Below are 9,854 nucleotides of genomic sequence, written 5' to 3'. Positions count from 1 at the left end.
TAATGGTAACTTGATGTTTATCGCTGTACTCATCCATTGCATCTTAGTAATGACAATTTAATATATTCTTATGCACAGTATTCACAAAGCATTTGATTCCTCTGGAGGGGAGAGAAAGGGAGAAAGGTAATAAAGAGTGAAATAATCACAAAATAATAAGAGAAAACCCCAAATAAACAACAAGCAACGGAAGAGATAGCGTCGTGCTAATCCTCCAATGAATAAAGATTTTCGTTTTTTTTGCTATCTTTTTCTTTAACAGCATTTATGGAAAGTACTTCTTAAAAGTTTTTTTTTATCTTCTCTCTGGCTTGAATACCTGCTTATTTTTTGTTCTCTGTTTAGTGTCACTCAAAAAACTTTATAGCCACTGGATCCAGCATCGTGGAACCTGACTGATTTTATGCTTTTATGCACTCGCCTTTTTAGGGAGCAGCCTGCATGCTTAATGCATGCAAGGGAGAAAGCAAGCGGAGCCTGGCTTCATTCGTTGTTTTCTGCTTTAATTCTTCTATTTATCGGTTCGAGCAGTGTTTCATGACTGTAAACATGGCGATAAACACACACGCACTTATTGGTCTTTATATTGTTTCTTTATAAAGACTATTCGTATTCTAGTAAGTTTAAAACTTCTTCATTTAGAGGCCGGTGGGGGTGGGAAACCCGATGCCTTTATCTTGACAAGGTCTGACGAGAACTGAACTAAGGAAAGCAAAACTTCCAATGTTTGATAAGCAGATGCATACTGACAACAGCAAGCAAGAAATTTTCTTATTTTAACTTAAGAGTAAAACGGGGTCAGTACTGGATTTAAAAGTTACACTGAGAGAGAAAGGAATTGTCTTTTTGAGCTCTGCGAATCACTTAAAACCTCAGTGATAGATAAGTTATATTTTGAAGACTTACCGAATTTTATTAAGTTATATTTTGAAGACCTACCAATTTTTATTAAGTTACATTTTGAAGGCCGGCCAATTTTTATTGTGTATAAGACCCACATGAATGAATTGCAACAATCATGACCTTTGCAATAAACGCCAAGTTCCGTTAGGTTACATTCATGAGAGATAGAATTTCGGATGCAATTAACCTTAATTTGCTCTTACACGACCTATTCGCTTTTAACACTGTTTATTACTTCAGTTACCTTAATGGATTTTTATTTAGCTTTTTTTGTGAAAACTGTCTTCAAACAAGAATGGAAATGGCTAAATGAAGAGGCCTCAAGATGGCCTTTTCGAGCTACTGAAAAAACATTGAAATATATTTCAATAAGTTTTTTTTACTTAAAGTCTTCTCTCTCTCTCTCTCTCTCTCTCTCTCTCTCTCTCTCTCTCTCTCTCTCTCTCTCTCTCTCATTTTAGCTCTTTTCTTACTCGTCCCGGTTTACTCTGTCATTTCATCTCCTATCACCATTTCCCATAACTCTCTCTCTCTCTCTCTCTCTCTCTCTCTCTCTCTCTCTCTCTCTCTCTCTCTCATTTTATTTCCTTTCCTGCCCTCCCTCTTTATTATATTATTATGTCCTTCTATCATTCCTCTCTCTCTCTCTCTCTCTCTCTCTCTCTCTCTCTCTCTCTCTCTCTCTCTATTTTGTTAAAGAAAGTAGTTCATTCTATCGCAAAGCCACTTGCAATATTATTAAGACAAAGTGTAGATACAGGCAAGATTTATGATGCGCACAAATTAGCATATATTACCCCTACTTTCAAAAGTGGATCAAGACTAGAGGCAAGTAATTATAGGACCGTGAGTCTAACATCACATATTATGAAAGTGTATGAAAGGGTAATGAAGAAAAATATTATGAAACATTTAATAAAAGATAATTTTTTTAATATAGGACAACATGGTTTCGTACCCGGAAAAAGTACACAAACCCAACTGTTAGTCCACCGTGAGAACATATTCAAAAATATGAAAAGCGGAAATGAAACAGATGTGGTTTATCTAGACTTTGCAAAAGCTTTTGACAAGGTAGACCATAATATATTAGCGAAGAAAATTAGAAAACACAATATCGTGGATAAAGTAGGAAGATGGCTAAAAGAATTTTTACACAACAGAAAACAGATAGTTATTCCAAACGATGAGAAATCGGGTGAAGCCAAGGTAATATCCGGTGTGCCACAAGGTACGGTGTTAGCTGCAATACTGTTTGTTATTATGATTGAAGACATAGACAGTAATGTTAAGGATTCGGTAGTGAGTAGTTTCGCCGATGACACAAGAATAAGTAGAGAAATTACTTGTGATGAAGATAGGAACGCTCTACAAAGAGACCTTAACAAAGTATATGATTGGGCAGATGTAAATAGGATGGTATTTAACTCTGATAAATTTGAATCAATAAATTATGGAGACAGAGAAGGAAAGCTATATGCATATAGGGGACCTAATAATGAGACAATCACAAATAAGGAAGCAGTTAAAGACCTTGGTGTGATGATGAATAGGAACATGTTATGCAATGATCAAATAGCAATTCTATTGGCAAAATGTAAAAAAAAAATGGGAATGTTGTTACGGCACTTCAAAACAAGAAAAGCTGAGCACATGATTATGCTTTATATAACATATGTTTGTAGTCCACTTGAATATTGCAATATGATATGGTACCCACACTATCAAAAGGATATTGCACAAATAGAGAGTGTACAAAGGTCCTTTACAGCTAGAATAGAAGAAGTTAAGGACCTTGACTACTGGGAAAGACTACAATCCTTAAAATTATATAGTCTAGAAAGGAGAAGAGAACGCTACATGATAATTCAGGCATGGAAACAGATAGAAGGAATAGCAGAAAACATCATGGAACTAAAAATATCAGAAAGAGCAAGCAGAGGTAGATTAATAGTGCCCAAAACTATACCAGAAAAAATAAGGAAAGCACACAGGACATTAATCCACTACGCACCAGCATCGATAATGCAGCGTCTATTCAATGCGTTGCCAGCTCATCTGAGGAATATATCAGGAGTGAGCGTAGATGTGTTTAAGAATAAGCTCGACAAATATCTAAACTGCATCCCAGACCATCCAAGATTGGAAGATGCAAAATATACCGGAAGATGTACTAGCAACTCTCTGGTAGACATTAGAGGTGCCTCACACTGAGGGACCTGGGGCAACCCGAACAAAATGTAAGGTCTGTAAGGTAAGGTCTCTCTCTCTCTCTCTCTCTCTCTCTCTCTCTCTCTCTCTCTCATTTTATATCCTTTCGTGTCCAACCCTTTCCTCTTTTTAATATTATCTCCTTTCACCATTCTCTCTCTCTCTCTCTCTCTCTCTTCTCTCTCTCTCTCTCTCTCATTTTATGTCCTTTCTTTTCCCCGTTTCCTCTATCATTTCATCTCCTATCACCATTTCTCTCTCTCTCTCTCTCTCTCTCTCTCTCTCTCTCTCTCATTTTATTTCCTTTCTTGCTCTTCCCCGTTTCCTCTATTGTTTCATCTCCTATCACCATTTCCTATAACTCTCTCTCTCTCTCTCTCTCTCTCTCTCTCTCTCTCTCTCTCTCTCTCTCTCTCTCTTCATTTTATTCCTTCTTGCTCTTCCCGTTCCTCCACTATTGTTTTATCTTCCTATCACCCAGTTCTATAACCTCTCTCTCATCTCTCATCCTTCTCTCTCTCTCTCTGTCTTATTTCTATTCCTGCCCATCCTCTTTATTATATTATTTTCTCCTTCCATCATTCCTCTCTCCCTCTCTCTTTTTCTCTCTCTCTCTCTCTCACATTTTCCCCTATAGTCATCTCTGCCTCTCAGCTGTAACTCACTGATATATTGAGGATCAAAATGGAAAATTCGTGAAGAGGACCAAAGAACCACAGCATCATCACAGCGCATCAACAACCTCCCCCGACCATGATATCACCAATCTGCCGCATCACCCTTCGCCACTGCTTCTTCATTGAATTACATCTGACTGGCGGAACATTGTCGTATTTGCCGTTCTCACCACTGCTGGGGAATCTTGATCGTCTCGCCGGAGAGGTTGTCCGTATATGGCTTCTCCGTGCGAGCGCAATAAAAGGCTAAATTCTCATTATGATTACAGGTATTAAAGCCTTTAACGGTCTGTACCATATTGCACTTTCTAGCCATAACTCTCGGCTCTGACTCTAACGACCAAATTGCCTTAATCCAGTGAGCAATTATAGTCCTTATGTGAGATATCATTATCATAGTTTCGGGGCTCTAATAGTTCATCTTCCTCTCATTCCTTATTCGGTATCGATTAAATATTTGAGCTTGCAGAAGGTCCCGACTCTTCTGTCTTTCTTCCTAAATTCGTGTGTGGCGACGAAGGCCAATAAAAGGGAAGAAAAGACAGAAAAATATCAAAGAGAGGGACTGAATGGTAAGGTTGGTTCATTTACCGTGCTCAATGATATGTACATATCAAATCATTTTAAGAATTCCTTTTGTCCGTTTATCGTTGATTTTCCTTTTCTTTTGAGCATAGAAGGATTTGCCTTTGGATTGGGTGGCTTCTGTAAGATCAGGTTAGCAATCGCTGCCATATTTAAATCCTACCTGTTAGGTTAAGCTTGAATTTCCTAAAATGGGGTTCCCACAACCTCTAAGGACCCCAGACACCTAAATATACTTATGCCAATAACTCTGATGTGAATCTGCGCCTTTCCTCATATAAGGATCATTTGTTTAGAAGACCTTTCTGCAGTTTGCACTGAGCAAATTTGCCTGTTACTAATTAGGAAGCATCCTGCCTGTACCTTGATTGAGGGAACCTTATTGGGTTCCAGTTTTTTATTTATACTCTCATTATATTTTTTCTATATCTGACTTATTATATTTTGCCTCTTACATTTAATATCCCTTATAGGAAGAACATGTCAAAAAGATCGTATTGTAATATTTTAAGAATGCGTGGAGTGAGTACCATTTTATTTCGTTAGCAGGGCCTTGTTATGTTTAATATTTTTATATTTTATATTTGATGGATCGCTTAATTTTCCTTATAATAATCTTTTTCTAGTGATGATAAAGCTTAATATTTTCACTCCTTGATTTTCACCTTTTTTTTTTTAATCTTTCGTGTAATGACAAATATCATTCGGTGAAGGTTTCAAAATTTACGAAATGTGTTGTTGTACTGAAGATATGAAAACATAAAATGCTAAGGATTTCAGCACTTCTCTTCCTTTAGAACTGAAACTGGAAAATCAACTGAGTTCTATAGTGTCTGATTTGCCTAAAAGGCCATGAAAATATCGAAGAATTAAAATACAACAGAGGACCTGGTTCTCAGCTCTCGCAAGCGGGCAACGCAAATTAATGTCAAGTATTTTTTTTTTTACAACATCTCAAACGATTTTCAGAAAGAGCAGTGACCTAATTATTCTTGTGGTCCCATCCTCGCTTGAATCTATGCTTAAGAACTTTTTGGTTTCATCTTCCGCTTCATGAAACACCTTGCTTAAAAAACAGTTCTGTGAGAATTTTAGGAATAAAGAGATAAAGTTGTATGTAGCATGCATATATACATACATGTATGAGTCTAAAAGCAGATATGTATATAAAAAAATATACTATATGATATATATATATATATATATATATATATTATATCTATATATATATTATTATGATAGAGGCGAGGAATATTTTCGAATAGGCAAACAAAAACTGGCTAATCTAGTGTAAAATTGGATATGTCAGACATTGTTGAATTAGTTCCCCATTTTGCCAGTTATTTTCACGTGTGAGAAATCATGAACTAAGTCAGGAAAAGGACAAAAGTAGGAACAGATTCATGGGATATGAAGAAAGGACATGAATGAAGTGTGCAATGTTTGGTGTTTACATGTGATGAACTAGTAACTGGTGATATCGAAGAGACCGATGTTAGAATTTTGGTCTTTAAGTACTTGTAAGAGGAGAAAACTGAAAGAGAACGTTAGCCAGAGTAATGTAATATTACAGACTAATAAATGGCAGGCATGAAGATGAAGCACAGACTGTATTTATGGTTATTGAAGGTGACCATTTCATTCGAATATTTGGATGTAGGTGTAGCAGACGATGGAAGGGTAGGATGCGAGGAGTGAATTACAAAATGAGCGAATTAAGGATGGTTGCAGGATGACCAGAATATAGATCAGCTCTACTTTATGGAAGTTGAGTACGTTGTTGAATTCAAATAAAACAAAATTAAGCCGAACTTTTTAAGAAGAATGATTTGCATAGTCTACGAAGCATAATTTTTTTGAGGGGGCGGGTCTGGGGGTGGTAATAAATGTGCAAATAGGGAGATATGATAAAATATCAACACTCGTGAAAATATGGATCACAAAGCTTTAGGTATTGTGGTAATATGGAGGTAATGGGGGACAACAGGTTGGTGAAAGTACACCACTCTGAAGTTATGGTTTACGAGAAGGGATGGAGACCAAGACCAAGATCTACGTATTTGGCTAGTTTATGGAGAAGAAGACTTGGGTTGGAATGGAAGACTGCCTGTGAACCTACAGCTTAGGTATCTGAAATTACTTATGCTGTTCAAGTTTTGAGCCCGGTATTTTCCCAATCATACAACAATTTCACCTTTTTCATTTCTTTAATACCTTCGCTGAAAAACCGTAAGGAAAGAGGCAACATACGATAAATCCAAAGGGCACCAAAGGGAAATAAGCCTATAAAGAGACACAAGTTATAGAAATGTTGATAAGCAAATAAATATGAGTGAATAGAAAATCAAACCAATACACCTGAAAATCAGGAGACGTCAGCAGAGAGCAGGAATGAATTTCCTCCTCTTTCAAACATTTGGAGATCAGAAGATTCCACAGATGCAATAAGTAAACTATTCCGTATTTTAGTTGTAGCCACTTGCAACAGCAGCCTGCCAAGGGTACAATAACAGTGCTATAACTGTCATGGAATTTTTCGAGTCACTTCCTAAGAGATGATCCGATCATTCATATATAAGCAATCCAAAAACTTGAAAATAAATCCAGGCAACAAAAAATAGAAAAATAAAAAATTAGAGCAAAAAACACAGTGTAACAAGGAAGAGAAATAGTATACCTGATAACCATAAAATGGATAAAAGGAGCGAAAGACGAGAACTCAATGAACAAAGAACAAAAGGGCGCACGAAAGGGAGGTAGGACGACCCAGGATGCCAGGTCAAGGCCGCTTTAATTGGGGTATCACGACCGAGAACAGAGAATAGAGAGAGAGAGAGAGAGAGAGAGAGAGTTTCACAAACTTGTTCTTATTTAAGGCGACCGTGTTTGTGTGTGAGTGTGTGCGCGCGCGCGCGTGTGTGTGAGAGAGAGAGAGAGAGAGAGAGAGAGAGAGGGAAAACTAATAAATACAAAAAGACAACAATTTGAATTACACTAATGGAATCTCACATATATATATATATATATATATATATATATATATATATATATATATATATATATATATACTACACAAACATACATCACACACACACACACACACACACACACACACACACACACACACACATATATATTATATATATATTTATATATATATATATAGTATATAGGATAGAATAGAGTAGAGAGAGAGAGAGAGAGAGACGAGAGAGAGAGAGAGAGAGAGAAGAGAGAGTAATCTGTAGTGGTCCCAAGTCCCCTCTCTACATTTAAAACAAAGTATGGGCCTCTCTTCAAAGTAACCCTTAAACAACTTTAACTACAGGCTAGCCGCCCTAAATAATGCCCATAAATCAGCTTTTAATGATTATATTCTATAGCATAGATCGTGTAGCAGGAATAATGTCGTCCCAGTACTTTGTGTAATTTATTGTTATGGCACTCAAGGTTTCTTTTTTTTTTATCGAGCTATAGTTCAAATTGCACAACTGAAACGGTCACTTGATGCACACACAAACCACACAAACACACATATCCATATATATACATATATTTATATATATATATATATATATTATATACTTATATATATAATATTATATATATAGAGGAGAGGAGAGAGAGGAGAGGAGAGGAGAAGACGAGAGAGAGAGAGAGAGAGAGAGAGAGAGAGAGAGAGAGAGACAGCGTCAAGGGGTAAATATCCTTTCAAACCAAAGAGAGCACATGTCAGACATAAAATAAGTATAAATAAAAACAATACTGAATCAATATCTCAAGTCCAGATGGAAAGAGAAACGGCATTCTTCTTTAAATACCTGGTAGTTGTGACGCCAGATAACTCACAATCAATCAAACTTCTTTAAATATTAAATGATACGAAAGAGAATTATAAGCTCAGATGTTAACTGGCAAAATTACGAAGCACACCGATCAGTCATTAACAGTTCTACTGTCAGGTAATTGTAGAAATTATGCTCATTAATGGGAGTTACTATGCGTTATGCGAGGCTCTGCCAGCCATTACAACGGTAAAGAGAAGAAAAAACGGTTTCAGCAGCGCTTTTTATGTCTTCCTTACGACTGAGGCACTTCCTTTGTTTTATTGCATGGTTACCCCTCCGTTTAGTCCACCCGTTTTCTATCATTTGCCAGCAACTACAACTGCCTCTATTTCCCTTTCGTTGTGCATCGTATAAACACGCAGTAGAAAATGTGCGTTTTCTATCTCCCATTCCTTTGAAACAATAGAAGTCTTGTCTTCAAACAAACCAAGACACTCATCAACTGCATTTATATCGATATTAATTTAGTATTAGGTTTTACTTGTTATTTGCGAGTTCAGCAAAACACCATCTCTCTCTCTCTCTCTCTCTCTCTCTCTCTCTCTCCCCGTCATCAACATTGTCATTCGTTGCCATTTATCTCTACTTTCTATTCGTTTATTGACTGTAATATAATACTAATTCATTACTTTGTAGTAATTCTGCTTTTACTCCCTTGGTATTTGCTCGTAATCACCGCAAGCATTTTGAATTATTTCATTTATCTGATTTTTTTGCATATACTCGTAATCCATTCGTCCCTAACACCTCACCTTAACCTTTTGTTTTCCTTATTAATTTAACTTTCCACTTGCTTATTTTTCTAATTTGCCGATTTAAGCATTTTGACTTTCTTCATTTATTTGTTAATCAAATACGCGTATCCCTTCTTATCTATCACCTCACCCTAACCTTTGTATTCCCTTTTTGATTAAACTTTCCGCTTGCTTATTTTTCTAATTTATCGATCTGTCTCGTCACTTTTCTAATTAGCCTGAAAATCGTGAGTTACATTTTTCAATTTACTAAATGCGCATGTCTAAGCGCGCCTGTTTCTTCAACTAGAATTCAACTCTGAAAGTACGTTTGAGTTTGCAAGTTTATTATATAAAAAATATATATCTATATGACTCCGAAATGGGTCATGATGCATATGGATGCCTCCGCTTGTTAAGTAGTATATGCGTATATCAAAGGCAAAGCGTTAAAACACTTTTAGAATTTGTAGCAGAGAATGGAAAGTGTGGAGTAAAAGTGTTTGTGAGCCTTCGTGTGCATTTGTGTGCGGAATGTACGAGTAAGTCTTGAGTATTGCGTATAAGCGTACGATCTGTCCCTCATATCATGCGTAATTTTCGAAAACGAATTCTTCAGGCTTTTAGATGGTTGTTTTTTGTTAATGAAGGGACGTGTTTGCGTATGTAATGAGTATTCTAAATTACAGTGAGTTAATGTAAATTACATCAATTGCTTGTCACTTTCTGTGAAGACTTCTGCCGGGCATAATTATGTGGTTATTAGAAGGGGAAAGACATGTCATGTTTTATTACAGCTTTGTATGTTTGTGTTTACGTGCCTGTTCTACATCTCTCGTGTAAAGGATTAATTACCATAAACACAGCTGTTTGGTATACTACATATGAGTGGAGGA

The sequence above is a fragment of the Macrobrachium nipponense genome, chromosome 4 (assembly GCF_015104395.2).
Source record: "Macrobrachium nipponense isolate FS-2020 chromosome 4, ASM1510439v2, whole genome shotgun sequence".
In the NCBI taxonomy this organism is placed as follows: Eukaryota; Metazoa; Arthropoda; class Malacostraca; order Decapoda; family Palaemonidae; genus Macrobrachium; species Macrobrachium nipponense.
Note: the sequence above shows the minus strand (reverse complement) of the source record.